The sequence below is a fragment of the Elephas maximus genome, chromosome 3, assembly GCF_024166365.1.
Source record: "Elephas maximus indicus isolate mEleMax1 chromosome 3, mEleMax1 primary haplotype, whole genome shotgun sequence".
Classification (NCBI taxonomy): domain Eukaryota; kingdom Metazoa; phylum Chordata; class Mammalia; order Proboscidea; family Elephantidae; genus Elephas; species Elephas maximus.
Window position 1 is genome coordinate 82,241,158 of NC_064821.1, and position 22,633 is coordinate 82,263,790.

Consider the following 22,633-nt stretch of genomic DNA (forward strand, 5'->3'; position numbering starts at 1 on the left):
TGTCTTTTGGTCTGTGATGCACTACGATAAACAAAACATAGTCTCTGCTTTTCATGGAGAGAGATAAAAACCAAATAAACAGACACATAATCTGTCATCCGGTGATAAGTGCTATGGAGAACAATAAAGCCAGAATAAGGGAATACAGAGTGATGGTGATAGTGAGGGGCCTCATTTTATAAGGTGGTCAAGAAAAGACTCTCTGGTAAGTGACACATAAGCAAAGACCTAAAGGAATTTAGGGAGCGAGCCATGCAATAAATCAGTATGTCCCATGGAAGAACAGCCCAGGCAAAATGAACATACAGAGACCCTGAGCTAATTAAGCTTGGCATTTCAGAGGAACAGCAAGGAAGCCGAATGACTACAGTAAGCAGTAGGAGAGTGATTGGAGGATTTAAATTGATGAGGCCAGAAGAGGCAGGGCCAGGATGCTGTGGGGCTTTGTAGACTTTGGTTTAAAAAAATGTGTGTGTGTATATATATATGTATGTATATATATATATATATATATATATATATATATATGTACTCATATACAAAATGTCTTGTGTATATACACTGGGCTGACTGTGGAACAGACCATCAATTACTCATGTGCAAGTTCAAACTGAAGAAAATTAGAACAAGTCCACAAGAGCCAAAGTATGACCTTGAGTATATTCCACCTGAATTTTGAGATCATCTCAAGAATAGATCTGACGCACTGAACACTAATGACTGAAGACAGACAAGCTGTGGAATGATATCAGGGACATCATACGTTAAGAATGCAAGAGACTGTTAAAAAGACAGAAAAGAAAGAAAGACCAAAACAGATGTCAGAAGAGACTCTGAAAGTTGCTCTGGAACATAGAGCAGATAAAGTAAAATGAAGAAGTGATGAAGTAGAAGAGCTGAATGGAAAATTTCAAAATTTCAAAGAGTGGATCAAGAAGACAAAGTATTGTAATGAAATGTGCAAAGACCTGGAGATAGAAAACCAAAAGGGAAGAACACACTTGCCATTTCTCAAGCTGAAAGAACTGAAGAAAAATTCAAGCCTCAAGTTGCAATATTGAAGGATTCTACAGGGAAAACACTAAGCGATGCGGGAAGCATCAAGAGAAGATGGAAGGAATACACAGAGTCACTATACCAAAAAGAATTGGTCAACATTCAAACATTTCAGAAGATAGCGTATGATCCAGAGCCAGTGGTACTGAAGGAAGAAGTCGAAGCTGCACTGAAAGCATTGGCAAATATCAAGCCTCCAGGAATTGACGGAACACCAATTGAGATGTTTCAACAAATGAATGCTGGGAGTGCTCACTGTTCTATGTCAAGAAATTTGGAAGACAGCTACCTGGCCAACCGACTGGAAGAGATCCGTATTTGAACCCATTCCAAAGAAAGGTGATCCAACAGAATGTGGAAGTTATCAAACAATATCATTAATATCACACACAAGCAAAATTTTGCTGAAGATCATTGAAAAGCAGTTGCAGCAATACATCAACAGGGAACTGCCAGAAATTCAAGCTGGATTCAGAAGAAGATGTGGAACCAGGGATATTATTGCTGATGTCAAATGGGTCCTGGCTGAAACCAGAGAATAGCAGAAAGATGTTTACCTGTGTTTTATTGACTGTGCAAAGGCATTCGACTATGTGGATCTTAACAAATTATGGATAACATTTGCAAAGAATGGGAATTACAGGACACTTAATTGTGCTCGTGAGGAACCTGTACTTAAGAGGCAGTCATTCAAACAGAACCGGGGGATACTGTGTGGTTTAAAGTCAGGAAAGGTGTGAGTCAGGGTTGTATCCTTTCACCATGCTTGTTCAGGCTGGGTTGCTATGAGTCGGAATCAACTTGACAGCAATGGGTTTTTTTTGTTGTTGTTGGCCAGAAGAATGGACATGTTATCAGGAGGGATCAGTCCCTGGAGAAAGACATCATGCTTGGTAGAGTAGAGGGTCAGTGAAAAAGAGGACCCTCAACAAGACGAATTGACACAGTGGCTGCAACAATGGACTCAAACATAGCAAAGACTGAGGATGGTACAGGACCAGGCAGTGTTTCTTTCTGTTGTACATAGGGTTGCTATGAGTCGGAACTGACTTGATGGCACCTAACAACAAGTTTTTCTGTTCCTTTTGAAAGACAGTTACTTGCATGCTGTTGGACCTCATTGACACCGAACTTGACATCACTCAGGTATCGGGATGCTCACATGCCCAGAAATCCCAATCATGTCCTGGATAATGGGGGGTCCCAGATACCCACTCTGGTTGAACCCAACAGTAGAGCATTGTTAAATGGAAATGGTACATTCAAGACTGAAGACATTTAGGGCCCCAGGAAGTGTCCAGGTTCCACAAGTTGCACCTTTGTTTGAGGTGTCTTTTTCAGGAGCAAAACAGCATGGCCATCTTGTGACCAGAATGTGTGACCATCTTGTGGTCATTACCCCCCCGTGTTAAGAGAAAAACATCCTTCCCTTCTACGATCTAAGATTAGATCTTGCCAGCATGCAATTATATATTTAATTATATACCTTAAGACTAAAGCACTAGGGGAGGGGGCCTACTTATCCTAGGGTAAATTATTTCAGGACAACTTCAGAGTCGTCGGCAGTGGGGTTTTTTTTTTTTTTTCAGTGTAAAGGTCACACAGGCAGCGGGAGCAAAAGTGCTTTCTGCAGCTACTCAAACTTTAACCCCAGAACATGATTTTAGCAAGAAGCAAACCAAAACTTTTTTATACTCGGCTCAAACTGAACGTGATCTTAGATGCCCAGAAGTCTATTTTTCTTCATATGAATTCTGTCCCTTTGTCTGATTGTCAAAACCATGTCTGAAATAGCCGTGCATAATGTAAGCAGGATATCCTTTTTACACCCACTTTTGCTCTAAAATATGTTACAGCATGTGATATTTTTACTTTTATTTTTTCCCCTTTTAACAGGAACACTCAAAAATGCCACCCCTCTCTTTGTTTAAAGTATTTATACTCAGATGCATGGATTTTTTTTTCCATTTTGAAAGATAGGTTCATTTTTTATAATTATGTAACACTGCTCATTATGCATCTATATAAATAAAATACAAATATTTGATGAAGAAAATGTTACCTGAAATCCCATTTTCCTGAAAATATCCAACATTAACATTTTAGTGACCCTTTTCATGCATCTCTTTCAACCTGTAAATAAAATGCTAAGATTTTATATAAGTTAGATCATGTAATGTAGGTTATATTTATCAGGTACACATTTATTAAAACTATAATCTTTTTTCTTTGCTTTATTTAGCCCTTCCTTCCCCTCGATTATTGCCCAACATGCATACAGTTTCTCCACATTCCTATTCTCATAAATATAAATAGGAAAGAGCTTGGGATGATTTTTTAGAAAAGAGGGGTTGTATTATACTATATTGGAGTCCCTGGAAATGGTTAAGTACTTGGTTCCTAACTGAAAGGTTGGCAGTTCAAACTCGCTCAGAGGCACCTCTGAAGAAAGTCCCATTGATTTGCCTCTGAAAGGTCACAGCCACGAAAATCCTATGGAGCACAGTTCTCCTTAAACACATGCGGTTGCTGTGAGTTGGAATTAACTTGATGGCAACAGGTTGGTTTTTGGTTATTATACTATGTACTTCTCTGTTATGAAGCCTGACTTTCTCCTAGCCTTAGGAGTGGAAAAGAATAAATCTGTGTGCTCAGCTTCCCCCAAAGCTTGGGGAGCAGGATACTACTTGCCTTGGGCTCCTTGCTGCTGGTTACTAAGCTGTCCTCTTGCACATAGAAAATGTGCTGTGCCAGCACTTATTAAAAGGTGACCAAAGCAGATCAGGATTTCTTAACCTACGTTTATGTGCGGGCCTCAGGTGGCTGAGTCTCCTGAGTTTACTATTCACAGACCCTTACTGAGAGATTTAGTTCAGTAAGAGAATTGAACCCAGGAAGAATAAAATGCAAGAACCAGTGATAAATTGTGGGAACTGTAACTACTGTCACAGAACAATTTGTGTATAAAATTTTTGAATGGAAAAGTAATTTGCACTGTAAATTTTCAACTAGAACAATAAAATTTTTTTAAAAAGCCTATAAAGAAAGGAGTTGTAAACATGTTGGTAAATCTGAATGTCTTAGTTATCTAGTGCTGCTGTAATAGAAATACCACAAGAGGATGGCTTTAACAAAGAGAATTTATTCTCTTACAGTCTAGGAGTCTAGAAGTCTGAATTCAAGGCACCAGCTCCAGGGGAAGGCTTTCTGTCAGCTCTGGGGGAAGGTCCTTGTCATCAATCTTCCCTGGTTGAGGACCTTCTCAGCGCAGGGACCCCAGGCCCAAAGGATGCGCTATTCTCCTGGCTCTTGTTTCTTGGTAGTACGAGGTCCCCCTGTCTCTCTGCTTGCTTCTCTCTTTTATATCTCAAAAGAGATTGACTTAAGACACAAACTAATCTTGAAGATTGAGTCCTGCCTCATTAACATAACTGCCATTAATCCTGCCTCATTAACGTCATAGAGGTAGGATTTATAACACATAGGAAAATAACATCAGATCACAAAACGGTGAACAATCACACAATCCTGGGAATCATGACCTAGCCAAGTTGACACACATTTCGGTGGGGGCGGGGGGAGACACAATTCAGTCCATAACACTCTATAAGTGTTGACTGAAAGTAGTTTCAATAATGACTGATTTCTGAGAGGGCTAGAAGGTGAAATGAATATACTAGATAATATCGGAAAGGTAGGTGTAATGAGGGTTATTATAAAGTCCTTGTTCTGAGAAAGGATAGAGATACTAACTTCATACCTTGTTGAGTATGCATGTTAAAAATTGAAGGGCACCACTAAAAAAATAGAATACGTCACAAATCACTGGAGTTAAAAAAAAAAAAAAAGGAATAAAGAGAACTCTATCTCTAACTGAGTCTTGGTGGCACAGTGGTCAAGCGTTCAGCTGTTAACCAAAAGGTTGGCAGTTCGAATCCACCAGCCGCTCCTTAGAAACCCCATGGAGCAGTTCTACTCTGTTCTATAGGGTCACTGTGAGTTGGAATCGACTCATCAGCAAAAGGTTTGGTTTTTGGTATATAACAGAAAACAGGAAAGAACTAAAGCAAGAAAGAAAAGGCATGGCAAATAGAAAGCAGAAGTAGGATGGCAAGACTATGTGAAAGTATACCACTAATTACAATAAATGCAAATAGATAACCAACTCGCCTATCCTGAGGAATAATGCTGCTCTGTGTTATATTTAGCTTTTTAATCTGTGAGAAGCACCTTAATTTCTTTGTGACTCCCACTGCAAAAGATACTCAGTTTCCCTCCCCTCAAATCAAAAGACCTTCTTCTGGTTTTATGTATCTTTTTGGAGAAAGCAAGGAGAAAAGGAGATAAATTGGCGATATTATTAAGTTATTTCATGAAATAGTATTATCTCCTGTAAAAATATACATTTTCTTCAAGTAATTTTTTCAAGTCTAGAAATTAAGTACAGCTATAAGGCGAAAAATGAAAGTTAATTCCAACTCACAGCGACCCCATGTTTTTAAGGAGAACTGTGCTCCACAGAATTTTCATGACTGTGCCTTTCAGAAGCAGATCAAACTAATTTAGTCTAATTTTGAACAAGGCCTTTCAGAGCACCACGGGAGTACAAAGAAGGTTTAAGGTCAAAGTGGCTGTTTCTTTTGAGTCAAGGTTCTCTTTTTTTTTTTTTTTTCTCCATCAAGAGGGAGAAGGAGATAATTTTTATTCTTTTTCCTTTTCTCTTGACAAAAGACAGCCCTAAAAATCCACACGTTTCAAAAGCGGACTATCCGATTGGTTTTTTAAATCAATATATTAGCTGCATTCAAGAGCATTAAAGCAAAACCATACAGAAAGGCTGAATAATAAAGGAATGAAACAAGATCCATTAAGCAAATAATAGGGAGCTGATGTAGCAGTTGCTACATTGTCTGGAAGTGACACGCATTACTTCTGCTCATATTTTAAAATAAAAAACCAAACCCATAGCCATCAAGTCAATTCCAACTCATAGCAACCCTACGTACAACACAAAGAAACACTGCCCAGACCTGCACCATCTTCACCATCGTTGCTGTGTTTGAGCCCATTTTTGCAGTCAACGTACCAGTCCATTTTGTTGAGGGTAGTGCTCTTTTGCTCTGACCCTCTACTTTACCAAGCATGATGTCCTTCTCCAGGGACTGGTCCCTCCTGATAACATGTCCAAAGTACCTGAGACAAAATCTCACCATGCTTGCTTCTAAGGAGCATTCTGGCTGTACTTCTTCCAGGAAGGATTTGTTCGTTCTTCTGGCAGTCCAGTCTATTTAATATTCTTCACCAACACCATGGTTCAAAGGCATCAATTCTTCATTGGTCTTCCTTATTCATTGTCCAGCTCTCGCATGTATATTAGGCGATTGAAAATACCATGGCTTAAGTCAGGTGCATCTTAGTCCCCAAAGTGACATGTTTGCTTTTTAACACTTTAAAGAAGTCTTTTGCAGCAGATTTGCCCAATGCAATATGTTGTTTGATTTCTTGACTGCTGCCTCCATGGGGCTTGATTGTGGATCCAAGTAAAATGACAAGCAAAATTGCCAACTTCAATCTTTTCTCCGTTTACCATGATGTTGCTTATTGGTCCATTTGTGAGAATTTTTGTTTTCTTTGTGTTGAGATGTAATCCATACTGAAGGCTGTATTTTTTTTTTACTTTCATCAGTAAGTGCTTCAAGTCCTCTTCGCTTTCAGCAAGCAAGGTTGTGTCATCTGCATGTCGCAGGTTGTCAGTGAGTCTTCCTCTAATCTTGATGCTGCATTCTTCTTCACGTAGTCCAGCTTCTCAGGTTATTTGCTCAGCATACAGACTGAATAACTATGGTGAAAGTATACAACCCTTATGCACACTTTCCTGATTTTAAACCATGCAGTATCCCCCAGCTCTGTTTGACTGTCTCTTGGTCTATGTACAGGTTCCTCATGAGCACAATTAAGTGTTCTGAAATTCCCATTTTTTGCAGTGTTATTCATAATTTGTTATGATCCACGCAGTCGAATGCCTTTGCATAGTCAATAAAACACAGGTAAGCATCTTTCTGGTATCCTTTGCTTTTAGTCAAGATCCATCTGACATCAGCAGTGATGTCCCTCATTCCATGTCCTCTTCTGAATCTGGCTTGAATTTCTGGCAGTTCCCTGCCGATATATTGCTGGAACCACTTTTGAATTATCTTCAGCAAAATTTTACTTGTGTATGATATTAATGATATTGTTCAAAAATTTCTGCATTCTATTGAATGACCTTTCTTTAGAATGGGCATAAATATGGATCTCTTCTAGTAGGTTGGCCTGTGGCTGTCTTCCAAATTTCTTGGCATAGACGAGTGCTTCCATGGTTGCATCCCTTTATTTAAACATCTCAATTGGTAGTCCATCAATTTCTGGAGCCTTGTTTTTCGCCAATGCCTTCAGTGCAGCTTCGACTTCTTCCTTGAATACCATTGGTTCTTGATCATATGGTACCTCCTGAAATGGTTGAATGTTGACTAATTCTTTTTGGTACAGTGACTCTGTGTCATCCATTTTCTTTGATGCTTCCTGTGTCATTTAATATTTTCGCTATAGAACCCTACAATATTACGGCTTGAGGCTTGAATTTTTTCTTCAGTTGTTTCAGCTTGAGAAATGCCAAGTATACTCTTCCCTTTTGGTCTAACTCCAGGTCTTGGCACATTTCATTATAATACTTTGTCTTCTTGAGCTGCCTGTGAAATCTTTACCCCTAATATCCAAGGGGCGGAAAAGTGTAATTCTATCATGTGCTTTGAAGAAAAACGAACCCAGAACATTTATGAATAATGCTAGTGACTACCAGAGTTTACAGATTGAACAATGGGAGAACAGTTTAAAATTTTAGATAAATCCATGTGCAGGACATCATACAGCTCTAACAGACATTAAGTGGGCTTTGCCCTTTAGGCTAGGATAGAGTCTAGGATCTACAGGTGAGGCCTCAAGTATCCCACATTGTAAAAAGAGCCACAAACAATTGGGGGCCAGACAAACCCTCCACTTACAGGATTTATTAAAAGGTGACCAAACAGGCTTCTTTATCCTCAATCATCTTCCCAGGCTTGCTCTGCTGACCCCTCTCCCCTGTTTAACTAGTATGTTTGGTGAGTCATGAATTAGCCTTGAGGAAGGTGGATTTCTCTTAAAAAATCCAGTGAAAAGGATTCCAAGAGATCCCCTCATGGAGATTGGCAAGGGGGGTTGGAAGCCTGTATCTCTATCCTCTGTGCCTACTGTTGGGGAAAACTGGAGAGAAACAGTAAGGGTGATGGAAAGATAGCCAAGTGGGCCCTGTATTAGGTGTACTAGCTGAGGGTTAGGAGCCCTGGTGGCACAGTGATTAAGCGCTGAGCTGCTAAATGAAAAGTCAGCAGTTCAAACCCATCAGCCGCTCTGTGGGGGAAAGATGTGGCTGGTCTGCTTCTGTAAAGATTACAGCCGTGGAAACCCTATGGGGCAGTTCTACCTTGTCTTATAGGGTCGCTATGAGTCAGAATGGACTAGATGGCAAGGGATTTAGCTGGGGGTGGGGTAAACTGAGGATGTTGGAAGAAGTCACTGGGGTGGAGCTCCCCATCAGAGAACTGTGCAGGAAGGAAGGCCTCACGTACTGGCCCGTTGTCACCCTACATTGGAAAGCCTGCCCCAGAGGTACCTATGCAGGTCAGTGTGAGCCAGTGCGGTGGTGACATTCCAGAGGGTCAAATGAGAAACAATTGTCCCTTTCCCTTTTCTTAGCTCCCAATCTTGTTGGGGAATTTATAATTAAAAATAAAATTTGCTCCCAACCCAGAAAATCTCTCCACAAAGGTAGAAGAGAAAGAAACATTTTATTATTGAATAAGCATTAAACCAGAATGTAATGCATTGCAGGCAATTCAGTAAAGAGGATGCAAAGACAGAAGGGAACCTGACCCTTTCTGTAGCCAAGACGATGCAACTCAGTTCGTAAGTATTTTAAGATAAATGATACTTAGTCCTCAGGTACGATTTAAAAGCACCATTTCTTATACCTTGTTGTTAGCTGCCCCCAGTAGAATCCAACATATATCTTAAATTATTAATTGGGGTAGCCGCTTGTGTTCATTAATTGCCTTTACCAAAAAGGAAAAAAAAACAAACTTTTCATATCTTTAAGACAGGGGATAGTTTTGTAACTTGGAGCAAGGTGCCCTTAGAAGTTAGACTCCCACAGTCCCACAGAAACTGGGAGATGGAGGTGCTGTCTTTATTGATGATTCCATTTCAAAAGGATGGCTCCCAGGTCCTTGAGGAAACATTTCTGTGTTGTAAATCTTGTACGGAGCTTGTTTAGCCTTTTAAAAAGATTTCTATACATTTCAAAAGAGGCAGAGAAAATTTACAAGTTTTCTAAAGTAAATGCTCTATGAAAACGGGAGAGGGGAGTCTCTTACCCCTTTTGTACCAGGGAAAACTACTCAAAGGGAGAGAGAGAGAGAGAAGAGAAGAAAGGAAGGGAAGGGAAAAGAGAGAACAAAGGCGAGAGGGGAGAGAAGAGAAGAGAGGGAGAGAGGAGAGAAAGAGGAGGGAGGAGAACCCTGGCGGTGTGATTGTTAAGCGCTCGGATGCTATCAGAAAGGTCTGCGAAAGATTTCAGCCCAGGAAACCCCATGGGGCCAGTTCTACTATGTCATATAGGATTGCTGAGTCGGAATGGACTCTACAGCACACAACTGTGTGTGTGCACGCGCGCACGCACACACAGCCCTACATAAAAGGAGCCAGACTCAGAGGTGCGAATGGAAGAAGTCAAAGAATGGGCTCCATCCCACCCGACTCGGAGCTCGGACCTCCTAGGTGAAGAGTCAGATTCTACATCCGAAGGACACGGAGGCCCTCGGCACTATTATTACAGAATCCTAAAAACTAAAATTAAAAAGTGATTTTCCCATCGCTTGGCAGGCTAAAAGAGGACTTCCTAGGCCGCGAAGCTAAAGTATAAAGGTGGTGGGATGCGCTTGTTCGCAGACCAGGTAACACAGACGAACAGCCCACGCGGCGGCCGGGCCTCGGGGGTACTGAAGGCTCGCGCCGCGGGGCCTTGTGGGAGGCGCCGCCGGGCTCTGCGCGCAGGCGCGGTGCTGTCGCAGCGGCGGGCTTGGCCCGGGTCCTGCCGCCCAGGAGGTGAGTCTGGATCGCTTTTCGCGCCGCCAGCAGCTGCTTGCATTAGGGCTGCGGCTCGGAGGGGCACCCGGGTTTAGGGAGAGGATGGAGATCAGAGGGCCCGAGTGGGGGTGGGATTGAGGGATTCGAAACCCCAAATCTGGTCCCCTGGGAGACGTGGTCCCAAAAAGAGTGGCGTCTGCGATTTCGCGATTCACTTGTGAAGGATTGAATCTTTCCAGGTTCTCTAAAACTGTCATTTCACCCGACCCTGGTCACCTCAGACAGGGGCAGTAATAGTATCTGCCGCCCGAATGGCCCCAGGATCCCTGCCTCCCTCAGACACCAGCCTTGGCTCAGCAGCCCTGTTCCCAGCTGCTCAGGGCTGTGAGCCACTCCGAATCGGGACCAAGATCCCGAGATAACAGCAGCCTATCTTCCCTCACAGAGCAATGTGTGCGGGGTGCTTGCACCCTTTGGGGCCTCAAGTCTTCCTTCAGATGTGTTTGGTCGCCTGCCTTGCAGCCTCGGTTTCCAGAGTTCCTTTGCCTGATCCTCCTCCCGGAGGTGCATAGTGTAACCTGGAGCCCGATGGGTTTCCGACTGTGGGAGTTTTGCTGGGGGCGGGGGAAGAGATTTGGGGCCCAGGAGAAAAATGTCCGTCAAAGAAAAGCTGCCTCAGAACCCCAGGTCTTTGCTGCACAGAAATACGCCAAGCCCTTAAGAATGAAGCCTGCAGCTCGGCAGGCTGTAGGTAACTGTCTTGAGAGAACAAACCTGTGATCCAGGCCTCCTGCCAAGGCTGAGCCAAGGCTGAAGTCTGGAGGAGAAAGGGGTTCTGGAGTTGCTGGGACTGCAGGGGTTACTTAGTAAGGCTTGGGTGAAGTGACCACTTCGAGGTAACAGTGAGGGGCCATGGAGGTTTTGACTCGGAAGAGAGGGGACACTCATGTAAAATGGTGAATAATCTGTAGCAGAGAAGGATTACCCACTAAGCAAGGTACGCACAGCTTTGCTTGTGCTTACTTACTAATCTGTAGTGCACAGTTTCACCTGTTTTTTAACCACATCAAAGGTGTGGTGAAACCCATGTGAAATTGTGCATTACTGATTAGTAAGCACAAATGAGCCTGTGTGTACCTTGCTTACTGGTTAACCTGCCCCTGTGTAGTGTGTTTAAAGAGGAGACAGCACATGGCAAGGTGGTTGAGGGAATGGTTCAGGTGAAATAGGTACATTTGTCCCAGCTGGCCACTCTGGGAGCTTCAAGTCAGGCCTGGTCTCTCATGGCTCCTTTCTCCTCCAGCTCTGCTTCCTTAACACCCTGACCTTTCCCAAGAGGAGAAAGAAATGACCAATTTCCAGGTGAGATGCAATTTTTTTTCCCTCAATCCAGAATGTGTCTACTCTTGAGAAAAGAGATAACAATTTCCTTTCTTCCTTAGGAAAAGGGAAGGAAACCCAACACTGATGGAGCACTTACTGTGTGCTAGAAACATTTAACACTGACTTTTCTGTTAATACCCGAAACAACTGTGAGAAGTGGATATTATTTCCATTTTACAGATATGGCAGCAGACTTAGTAAGTTTAAAATTTGTCAAGGCCAGCAAACTGTTAAATGGTGGAGCCAGGATTCATCTGTAGGTCTCTTGCCTCTACTATACATGCTGTCAGTGGACAAGTCTTCCCGCCCAGGGACTGAGCCTAAATCGTCCACATCTAGAAGACTGGGCCTAATCTGTGAAATGAAGAGCTGTGAAGGGAATACACTCTCCTTGCCTGATGCTCTCCTTTAAGGTTGATCTCTTCTCCTTTTAACATGTCACTCATTCATTTGTCCACTTAATTGAGGCTACTTTGTGCTCAGTTTTAAGAGCAAATCAAACAAACAAACAAAAAATTAGATAAAATTCTTACCTCAGAGTGTGTGGTTTCTTTGGGGGAGATATATACACATATGAAATAGTGATTACTGTCTCACATATATAGGTCCTTGGGTGGCACAAAAGGTTTGTGCTCAACTACTAACTGAAAGGTTAGCAGTTTGAATCTGCCCAGTGGCACTGTGGAAGAAAGGTCCTTTCATAAGAAAACCCTATGGAGTGTGGTTCTTTTTGGATACACGTGGGGTCACCATGAGTCAGAATTGCCTGGGCAACAATGGGTTCTATCTCATGTATACATTAAATAAAATGCAAGAAACTCACATTAAGTGCCAGTTTGAGAAATGTAGTTAGTGGTATCAGTGCCAGAGGAGGGGAAAAATCACTGTGAACTGGGATGATTAAGGAGATTTCTGAAGGAGCTAAGTTTTCATTTCTTAACGAGATGATTTGATATATGATTAACTTCCATACCTCCTTCTAGTCTCTTCCTTTTCATTGTTGATAACTGCTTTATGGCCCAGTTTGTGATTAGGTTTGTTTCATGTATGCTTGAGGAGAATGTATTCTCTAATGGTAGGTGCTGGTTTATGTGTGTATTCCTAAGATCTGACTTGTTCAAATTTTCTGTATCTTTATTGATTTATTTTTTTGCTCGACCCATCAGTAATTGAGAAAATATGTGGAATCTCTTTGAGTGGTAGGTATGTCAATTTCTCTCTATAGTCCTTACATTTTTACTTTGTGTAATTTGAGGTGTTCTGTGAGGCACAGTGGTTAAGCCCTGTGCTGCTAACCGAAAGATCGACAGTTTAAACCCACTAGCTGCTCTGCAAGAGAAAGATGTGACAGTCTGCTTCTGTAAACCCTGTGGGGCACTTCTACTCTGCCTATAGGGTTGCTATGAGTTGGAATCCAGTTGATAGCAGTGCTTTTTTTTTTTTTTTTTTAAATTAGTTGTCCCTAGGTGGTACAAAGGTTTGCTCTCAACTACTAAACTAAAGGTCGGCGGTTCAAATCCACCAAGCGGTGCCACAGATGAAAGGCCTGGTGATTTATTACAGCCAAGAAAACCCTCAATGGCAACGGGTACTATATATTAAATACTGTGCTTAAAACTCGATGTTCATCTAGTAGGTCGTTGGGTCTGGAGCTCTAGGTCTGGCATGAGGCCTCAGCTGCCAATGTACATTTGAGTCTTGACAGTATTCAGATGGCATTTGAAACTTTTGAAATAGTTGAGATCATACAGGGAGATGAGTAGAATGAAAAGGGCCTGGAAAACCCCAACAGTGGTGAGTTGAGTAGAGAAGGAAATTGAGAGTGATCAGAGAGGTAGGAGGAAAAGTCAGGTGATTGAGATCTCCAGTCCCTGGAGGAGGGAGTTTTGAGGAGGACCGTGTGTCAACAATGCCAAATAATGCCAACAAGTCAAGCATGAGAAGGATTGAAAACTTTCCATTGAATATATCAACAGAGAAGTCATTAGTTATCTTAATGAGGATGAATTTCTATAAGTGTAATGGTTGGATGAAAAGATATGATTGATAAATATTATCAGTTGCCCTCCAGAAATGTTTGTACCAATTTACACTCCTTCCAGTAATACACGAGAGTAGCTGTTTCCTAACACACCAGTATTAAGGCTTAAGTCTTCTTACTCTTGCCAAATGGATAGGAGAAAATACCTCATTGTTATCTAAATCCCTATCTCTTTGATAATTTGATAGGCAGAACATCTTTTTGTGTGTTTATTTAGTGTTTTTCTTCTAGGAATTACTCATTCAGGTTATTTTTTAGTTTCCCGTTGTTCAACTGAAGAATTTCATCTTTTTCTTATTGATTTTTAAGGGTTTTTCATATTGTTAGGGTTAATGAGTCTCTGCATAAGATATGCATATCTTTCTTAATTTTTAATTCTTTAAATTATGCTTATGATTTGGGGCAGAACTCTGAAGTCCCTGTAATTCTGTTGACTTTTCTTAGTGTTGCCAGGTTTACCTTGTGCCACATATGTTGACGTAGTTGCTTGCTCACTGAAGAGAAATTTCTGCTGATTGGTGTTGTAGGAACCTGTTACATTCAAGGATGTGGCCATGGATTTCACTGAGGAGGAGTGGGAGCAACTAGGTCCTGCACAAAGGGCCCTATACAGAGAGGTGATGCTGGGGGTCTATGGTAACCTGGTCTTAGTGGGTAAGGACAACTAGTCTTTGGAGAATTTGGTTCCTTTGGTTGTTAAAAGCTGTGGGCTCTTAAAGTGTTAAACTAAACTAGGGATTGAAATCTAAATATCAAAGTTTCCAAATCACCATCGAAGAAAGGACAGAAAGATGTTATTGTTACCTAAGTAAAAAACAGTTTCCTTCTGTATTTGTATTTTATTATTATTAGAAAAGTATTAAAACAATTGAAGTATTTTGTATTAAAGTCTATTTTTTTTTACTGTTTCCTGTTTATATTTAAATATAAACAGGCAGAGAATACATAAGCTCACTCATACATATATTTTATGTATTTGTCTGTTTACTTTACAAAAATGAGTGTTTTGGTGTACAAAAGTGTCCAGGCATGGACCAGTAATTTGAAATTTGCCTCTGAAATTGGTGGGCACTGAGAGACCAAAGAAGGAGGCAGGCAATTCCAGTGTGGCAGTGAAAGAGTTTTATTAAGGAGACTTACAGATGAGAACAAGTCCTGGGCGGCAGCAGGACTAGAGCAGATCTCCCGCCCCACAGTGGGAGGACAGAGTTTTTATAGTGTTGTTGGGCAGTAGTGGCTACATGCTAGGACCTGTCACAAAAATGACTTAGCAAACTGTAGTGAACTAGTGAACCACATGAGGGCACTCATGTTCAGCCTATTTCTCCTTCAGTCCACCCCACAAGGCCAGCTGTTACAGTCTGGCATCTCTACCCCCTCTCATGCCCTAGTACCGCAGACCCAGTTCCCTGCTCCTTGCTGGAAACAGATACAGAAGTGGGGTTGGCCTGTGCATGTGCAAAAGACAGAGAAAGTTACCACGTACCCAGAACAGGGGAAAGGCTTCTCTAACAAGGAGAAGGAACGGGAAGAGAGAAGGTGACCCAATTCCCAGCTTCCTTACCAGAGAATGTTCTGGGCCCAGGGCCTTTACTTAGGCAGCCTGGATAGCAGGCGTAGAGGCAGACCATTCCGCCAACAAAAAGTGTTTGTAACTTTTATGAGGTCACATTTATCTACTTTATCTTTTGCTGTTCGAGCTTTTGTTGTCATATCTGGTAATCGGTTGTTAAATACTAGATCCACAACCTCGCCCCTACATTCTCGTCTATGAATTTTATGGTTTTAGTTTTCAAATTTAGGTCCTTGATCCATTTTGAATTGGTTTGTGTGTATGGTGTCAGGCATAGATTCATTCTTCTGCATGTGGAAATTCAGTTTTCCCAGCACTGTCTATTGCAGAGACTCTTCCTTCGCCATTGAATGAACTTTGCACCCTTGTAAAAAATCACTTGACCATAGATGTATGGGTTTATTTCTAGACTTTTGATTCTTTTCCATTGGTCCGTATGTCTATTATTATACTGGTACCAAACTAAACCCAGTGCCTTCGAGTCGATTCCGACTCATAGCGACCCTATAGGACAGAATAGAACTGGCCCATAGAGTTTCCAAGGAGCGCCTGGCGGATTCAAACTGCTGACCTTTGGTTAGCAGCCGTAGCACTTAACCACTACACCACCAGACTGTCTTAATTACTATCACCTTATACTATGTTTTGAAATCAGGCAGTGTGAATCTTTTTTTGTTTTTCTTCTTCAAGATTCCTTTAGCTATTCATGGTCCCTTGCCCTTCCATATAAAGTTGAGGGTTGGGTTTTTCATTTCTGTAAAGCGGGCTATTGGAATTTTTATGGCGATTGCATTGAATTTATAGAATGCTTTTGGGTAGTATTGACATCTTAACTATATTAAGCCTTCCGATCCATGAACACGAAGTGACCTTCCGTATATTTAGGTCTTCTTTAATTTCTTTTAGTAATGTTTTATAATTTTGTGTATGCAAGTCTTTCTCCTTCCTAGTTAAATTTACTCCTAGGTGCTTCATTCTTTTGGATGCCATTGTAAGTAGTAATGTTTCCTTAATTTCCTTTTCAGCTTACTCATTGCTGCTATTTAGAAACCTGACTAATTTTTGTGTGTTGACCTTATGCACTGCCACCTTCATGAATTCATTTATTATTGCCTAGTGTGTTTTTGTCTCTTAAGGTAAATATAACTGGATTTTTAAAAAACTTAATCTTAGAATCTATCCAAGATTCAAAGGGCCGGTTAGCCCTTCACATTTACTGTGATAATTGATATGCTTGATCTGATTACTGGCATCTTATTTTATGCACATGCTGCTTAATTTCTTGGCTCTTGCCTCTTATTATTAAAAAACCAAATCCATTGCCATTGAGTTGATTCCAACTCATGGCAACCCCATGTGCTACAGAGTAGAACTGCTCCATAGGGTTTTTTGGGCTGTAATCTTATGGAAACAGATTGCCAGGCCTTTCTTCCACAGTGCCACTGGGTGGGTTCAAACTGCCAGCCTTTAGGTTAGTAGTCAAGTACAAAACCTTTGCATCACCCAAAGGATTTCCTCTTATTATTAGGCAGTTCTAAATGATTTATTATTTATCTCCTCACTATTGTTGTTGTTGAAATCCTTAACAACTAAGACAAAGGTGTGCCTGACCCACCAAAACCAAACCAAACCTGTTGCCGTTGAGTCAATTCTGACTCATAGCGACCCTATAGGACAGGGTAGAACTGCCCCATGGAGTTTCCAAGGAGCGCCTGATGGATTTGAACTGCGGGCCTGTTGGTTAGCAGCCATAGCACTTAACCACTACGCCACCAGCGTTTCCTGCCTGACCCAAGCCATGGTGTATTCAGTCGTCTCATATGCATGTGAAAGCTGGATGATGAATAAGGAAGACTGAAGAAAAAATGATGCCTTAAAATGTGGTGTTGGTAAAGAATATTGAATAGACCATATACTTCCAAAGGAATGAACAAATTGGTCTTGGAAGAAGTACAGCCAGAATGCTTCTTGGAAGCAGGAATGGTGAGACTGCGTCTCAGATAGTTTGGACACACTACCAGGAGGGATCAGTACCTGGAGAAGGACATCATGCTTGGTAAAGTAGTGGGTCAGCCAAAAAAGAGGAAGACCTTCAACAAGATGGATGGACGCAGGGGTTGCAACAATGGGCTCAAGCATGACAATGATTGTGTGGATAGTGCGCATTGCTATGTTTGACCTCATTTTTGCAGCCACTGTGTCAGTCCATCTCATTGAGGGTCTTCCTCTTTTTCTCTGATCCGTAACCAAGGACAGCTTCATTCTCCGGGAACTGATCCCTCCTGATAACATGTCCAAAGTACTTCTTCCAAGACAGATTTGTTCTGGCAGTCCATGGTATATTCAATATTCTTCCCCAACACCATAATTCAAAGGCATCAGTTCTTCGGTTTTCCTTATTCATTGTCTACCGTTCTCATGCGTATGAGACAATTTAAAATACCATGGCTTGGGTCAGGTGCACTTAGTCTTCAAAGTGACATCTTTGCTTTTTAACACTTTAAAGAAGCCTTTTGCAGCAGATTTGCCCAATGCAATATGTTGTTTAATTTCTTGACTGCTACTTCAATGAGCATTGATTGTGGATCCAAGTAAAATGAGATCCTTGACCACTTCAGTACTTTCATCATTTATCATAATATTGCTTGTTAGTCCAGTTGTGAGGATTTTTGTTTTCTTTATGTTGAGGTGTAATCCTTACTGAAGGCTGTAGTCTTTGATCTTCATCAGTAGGTGCTTCAAGTCTTCTTCACTTTAAGCAAGCAAGGTTGTGTCATCTGCATAAGGCAGGTTGTTAATGAGTCTTCCTCCAATCCCGACGCCATGTTCTTCTTCATATCATATTTGCTCAACATACAGATTGAATAAGTGTGGTGAAAGGATAGAACCCTGAGGCGTACCTCTCCTGATTTTAAACTACTTGTTCTGTTCAAATGACTGCCTCTTGGTCTATGTCCAGGTTCTGCATGAGTACGATGAAGTGTGCTGGAATTCCCATTCTCAGCAAAGTTATCCATAATTTGTTATGATCCACTCAGTCGAGTGTCTTCGTGTAGTCAATAAAACACAGCAGTCCTACTAAGGGGAAATATTTTCAATCTGAAGAATGAAATTCTTTTTCAGATTAAGTACACTTGCACTATTTCTTCTCTCCTGGATCTCTTTTATGTGTGTGTGTGTATATGAAATTCTAGACTGATCCTTCATGTATTAATATTTTTCTCATAATTTCACTTTTTAATCCTTTTCCTCTGGGTTTGCTAGAGTTCTTCAAGTTTGTCCTTTGATTGACTAACACAGTTTTCCATATTCTCTAGTCTGATAATTCTATTTTTGTTTACAACCTCCATTGAAATTTTTTAATTTGATGATCATTTTTTACCATCAAAAACATTTGCCTATTTTCAAAGCATCCCCTTTTCCACACAGGAAAGAAACTTTATGACTGTGCTGAGTGTGGTAAGAGCTTCAGTAGAGCACAGACCTTCGCTATCATCAGAGGATTCACACAGGAGAGAAACCTTTCGTATGTGATACGTGCGGCAAGGGCTTCAGTTATAACACAAACCTCTGTGTTCATCAGAGAATTCACACAGGAGAGAAGCCTTTTAAGTGTGAGGAGAGTGGCAAGGGCTTCAAACAGAGCTCCAATCTTCGCATTCACAGTCCATACAAGAGAGAAACCTTTCGTGTGTGATACCTGTGGCAAAGGGTTCAGGTGTAACACAAATCTCCGTGTTCATCAGAGAGTCCATACAGGAGAGAAACCTTTTAAATGTGAAGAATGTGCTAAAGGCTTCCATCAGAGCTCCAATCTTTGCATTCACCAAAGAGTCCACACTGGAGAGAAACTCTACAAATGTGATAAGTGTGGTAGAGGCTTCAGTAAGAGCATATATCTTCAAGTACATCACAGAGTTCACGCGAGAGAAACTGTTTAAATGTGAAACATGTGGCAAGGGCTTCAGTTAAAACTCAAACCTTCATGTTCATCAGAAACTCCACACAAGAGAGAAACCTATACTTGTGAAGAGTGTGGTGAGAACTTCAGTCAGAGCTGCAGCCTTCAAGTTTGCCAGGGTATGAAACTGGAGAAAAACTCTACAAATGTGATGTGCTTGATAAGGGCTGCAGTCAGAACATAGGCTTTGAGTTCATCAAAGAATTCACACAGAAAAAAAAACCCATTTATATGTGATAAGTGTGGTAAGGGCCTCATAAAGAGCGCTAAGCAAGTCCACTTAGGAGGGGAATGTTACAAATGGATGTAATAAGAGTCTCATTTGGAACACAGACCTTCCGTATCATCAGAGTCCACAGACAAGAAAAACCATTCAAATGCAATACGTGTCATAAGGGCTTCCGTTATAACATGAGCCTTCATCAGAGGTGAGCTCAAGTCTTCACATCCATCAGATTCCATGTGGAAGAAAAATACTACAAGCGTGGAGAGTGTGGTAACTTCAGCTGGAGCACAAATCTGTTCCTTCACCAGAGATCCTGTGTCTCCCACTAGCCTCTGAGCTCCAGGCAAGCACACTATTTAGGCTCTGCTCACCGCTGTATCTCCAGCTCCTAGGGTAATACCTGGCACAGAGTAGCCATCAGCAAATACTTGTTGAATGAGAATCTATGTGGGAGAGATCGCCTATTCATGTTTTATGTGTGGTAGTGGCTTCAGAGTCTACATATTGAAACCTTTTAAAAATATGTATTAAAAATTTCATCAGATTACAGTTTTCATCTGTAGGAGAGAAAGCCTGTTAACTTGATAAGTATGGCATTGCATTGGACTTTAATCAGAGAGAAATAGTGATATTATTAAATCAGTATAGTAAATTTAAAATTACATATCTTTAATATAAGACAGTCCACAGGGGGAACCCAAAAAGCTGTGTCAAGCATAAGAAACTAGTCAAAACTCATACATTAAAACGTGTATCTAATTGTTATTCAGGAAGAAAAAAGTCCTGTGAATGCTCTAAATGAAATTATGTGTCAGGCTCTGGACCCAGCACCTTTTCCTAAGGTTGACTCAACAGAATCTGGTAGCAGTAGGTATTCTGTTGTTTTATATTTTATCTCAAAGAGGCATATGTTGACCTCAACCAGTGAGTTTTCTAGGGCTAGTGACTAACAAGATCTTTCTCCTGGGGAAGACACCCCTTATCTTGCAAAGCGCCTGTAGCCCTAACCTGTCTCCCTACCCGTCATGTCACCAGGCTGTTGGATACCTCTCGCCATGGATTATAGAAATCATCGGATGAGGTGTCTTCAGGGAGGGTGTCTGCAAAAGAGATAGCTAAAGGAAGGGGCGGGTCAAGGTGTCAGGAAGAGGGTTAGAAGAGAGGAAAGCAAGTCTGAAAGGATGGGGAATGGGTAGAAGGAGAGGGAAAAGAACAGTGCCTGGGAGGTGGGTGGTAGAGTAAGAAGAAGGTGAAAAGCTGAGAGGCTTCTCCAAAATTTCCCTCAAGTGGGTCAACTACCAGTACAAGACTCTCCCTTTAGGTCTGTGCTAACCAGAGAGTTGTCTGTAGTGGATGGAGATGGACCCTGTTGACATCAGGACCAGTTGGAAGCAGAGATGAAAGAGCTGCTTTGAGGGGCCTTGAAAGGTAACCTCATGCACCAACATTTCCCCAGGTGGACCAAATCAGGTGGGCCCATTGTCCCTCCAGTGGAAGGAAGAGTCATATATGAAGGCAATAATAAGGCTGATCCCCTTCAGCAGCCATATATTAATCAGAACAGAGCCTGAGGGAAGAAGGAAAACCTTGGGTAGCGGAGGCTAAGGAAGATGTCAATGACCCAGTCTCATCACTAAGTCTGGGGAAGGAAGAGAAAAAGTTTGTCAACATGTCTACTGAATCCTTCACCTAAGAACAATGTGTGGATCCCATCCCCCCTCAGCAGCTGCTTCTGGGAAAGAATATTCAAGATTAGAGAGGTTGTTGGGCTTCTTAGGAGGACTATTCCGCTTGACGGCACTGGGTTTGGTTTTTTTGGTATGCCCCTTGAGCTTTCCAGACACCATTGGCCCAGGGTGGGGAAAGGGGTCATATCCTGGGACTTACAGTGGTGACTGGTACCGGGGTATCTTTGAATGAAGGTATTAATTAAATTCTCACAACTCTTAGGTTTTATATTTTCTTTTCCTTTTTCCTCTTTTTGCTCTCTGTGTATCTCCTGTTTCTCTTTGCTTTTAGATTTGAAAAAGAAGTACACTTTAAGTATAAAAATATTTCAGACATACAGAAAAATTCAGAAAATATAACAAGCGACTGTTTTCCTACCATTGATATAAAATAGATGTTAAAAAATTTGCCATATTAGCTTCAGATTTTTTTTATTCTTTCGGTAAGGAGTAAAATAGAACAGATACAGCTTAAAGCCTTATGCCTCATCTTTTCTCTCCACTTCCTGCTCTAACATTATGCTCAAGTTACGGTTATTATTCCTGTGTATGTTTTTGTATTTTTATTACGTGTTATGTCTGTAGTATTTTAAAATTTTACGTAGATTGTGTCATATATTATATTTTTGCAATTTGCTCCCTTTACTGCATTACATTCTTTAGATTTTTATGCTGATACGTTGTTGTTGTTAGTTGCTGTTGAGTTGGCTCCTCCTTGTGGAGACCCCATGTATGGCAGAATGAAACGTTGCCCAGCCCTGTGCTACCATCAGGATCACTGGTATGTTTGCGTCCATTGTTGTGGCCATTGTGTCAATCCAGCTGATATGTTAGAACTAGTTAACGTCTTCGTTGTTCTAAGCTATCAGTTAGATATTCTTTTCAATAGATTTATTTGTATATCCCTATGCCAGTAATACACTTTTTGACTATTATGGCTTTATGGAAATTGTCTTGGCTGATTTAAACCCTTTATTCTTTCGTGTAAATTTTAGGATCAGTTTGTCAAATTCCTTGAAGAAAATCTGTTGGGTTTTTTTTTTTTTTTTCAACTGCTTGAGTTTTTGTTGTTTGTTACTTTTTCTCCTTTCTTCCACTGGAATATATTTCCTTTATTCTCCTTTTGTTTTCCCCTAGAAGATTAGAAGTGAAATTTCCTCTGCTTATGTTTTGTGTTAACATGCATAACTTAGCAAAGTCTATATTATGCCTCTCTTTGACAATACAGAGCAGAATATTTTAACTCTATTTATCTTCCTCCCAAGTTGCATGTTCTGATAACATGTATTGTTACATTGTGTAGTCTAACATCATATTTTTAGTACATTCTCAGTTTGTCATTATTATTATTGTTTTAAGTAGCCAATCCAAGTTTGGATTACCCAGCTCTTTTACCAATTTCTTACCACTGGTTTTGTGTTTTTTCCTCCAGAGTTCAAGGTCCTCAGCCTTCCAGAGCAAAGGCAGCTTGTGTAGTGGTTGAAAGCACCAACTCTGTAACTAG

At 41.1% G+C, this 22,633-nt stretch overlaps 1 long non-coding RNA gene across 2 annotated transcripts in view; it reads left to right on the forward strand.

Annotated features, from left to right (window-relative positions):
* The first annotated feature begins 10,167 nt into the window (after nucleotides 1-10,167).
* Nucleotides 10,168-22,633, forward strand: part of LOC126072957 (uncharacterized) — a 51,777-nt gene continuing 39,311 nt past the window's right edge. For both annotated transcript variants that reach the window (XR_007516613.1, XR_007516612.1), the window contains exons 1-2: nucleotides 10,168-10,236; nucleotides 11,522-11,580. This is a non-coding gene — a long non-coding RNA (uncharacterized LOC126072957). The remainder of the gene's footprint in view (nucleotides 10,237-11,521; nucleotides 11,581-22,633) is intronic.